Below are 1,491 nucleotides of genomic sequence, written 5' to 3' on the forward strand. Positions count from 1 at the left end.
TTATGAGTGTTACCTCTTCCTCTTGAATTTTTCCCCTAACCAGTGTATAGTGACCTTTTTTATTTTACTTGATCATTCTTGATTTGAAGTCGATACTATCTGAGAATAGAATTGCAAACCCTGCTTTTTTCTGAGGGGCTGGTACATGTAGTATTTTGTTCCATCCTTTGACTTTCACCCTATGAATGTCTTTATGAGTTAAATGTGTTTCTTTTATACAGCATATTGTTGCATTTTGTTTCCTAATCTACTGTGCCAGTTATTTCTCTTAATTGGTGAATTGAGTCCACTGATGGTTAGAATAGAGATGTATTGACTTATGATTGACATGTTATTTACCTGTTGTCGTTTACTCCTTTTTCTCCTGTGTTTAATTGCTTGCCCTCTTTAGTTGTTTGCTCCCGATCTCATTCGTGGAGTTCTGATCATTTTGTTCCCTGTCTAGAACATCTTTCCATGGCCTGTGTTGGGTTGGCTTTGTCATCATGAAATTCTTTAGTTGTTTTTTGTCATGAACGTATCTCACTTCTCCATCAAACTTGAAGGAGAGTTTTTCAGTGTATAGTATTATGGGCTGGAATTTGTTTTCATAGAGGACTTGAGGTACTCTGCTCCATGCTCTTTTTGCCATCATGTTTTGTGAAGAGAAGATGGCTGTTATTCTGATGAGTTTTCTTTTGAATGTGGTCTGCTTCTTTTCTCTAGTGGCTTTTCAGTAATTCTTGTGCTGAATTACTGGGACGATGACTATTATATGTCTTGGTGTGTTTTTATTTGGGTTGAGTTTACTTGGTGTTCAGTATGTTTTGGTTACCTGAATGTCAGTTTGTTTCCTCATATTTGGGAATTTTTTTGCTATTACTTCTGCCCATATTTTTTTAATGTTATTTGTATTGACTCCTTCTTTCTCATTGATGTCTATTAGTCTCACATTGTTCTTCTTTGTATCATCTTGTAGATCATTGATTATTTTTTCTGCATTCTAGTTGATGTTAAGAAATTCTTTCTTACCATTTCACTAGCTGCACCAGTGTCTTCAAGATCTGAAACTCTGTCTTCACATTCACTTAAACTGTTTTGCAAACTTGCAATTGAGGCTTTAATTTCTTCTATTTCTCCTTGACTCTGCTTCATGCTATCTATTGCTTTCCTGTATTGCTCATTCAAGGAATCTGTCATTTTTCTAATCTCCTCTATTTTTCTATGAATGTCTTCTTTAGAAGCAGTTGTTAATTGTTTTACTGCAGGTTTTTTTTTTCAGATTGGGTTTCCTCTCTATGTTTCTGTAGTTGATTCTTTACTTCAGATGCTAGGAGTTCTGAGAATACTTTTTTTACTTCAGAAAATAATTCCTCTCTGAGTTCCTCTATAATTATCTGCTGTTGCTTATTTACTATTGATGCTATTAATTCATATATTTGAGCTGAGCTAGTAGAAAAAAAATTCCGCTCTGAGTTCCTCTTTGACTTTCTGCTGTTGCTTATTTACTAT

The sequence above is a fragment of the Octodon degus genome, unplaced genomic scaffold, assembly GCF_000260255.1.
Source record: "Octodon degus isolate 3935 unplaced genomic scaffold, OctDeg1.0 scaffold00162, whole genome shotgun sequence".
NCBI lineage: Eukaryota > Metazoa > Chordata > Mammalia > Rodentia > Octodontidae > Octodon > Octodon degus.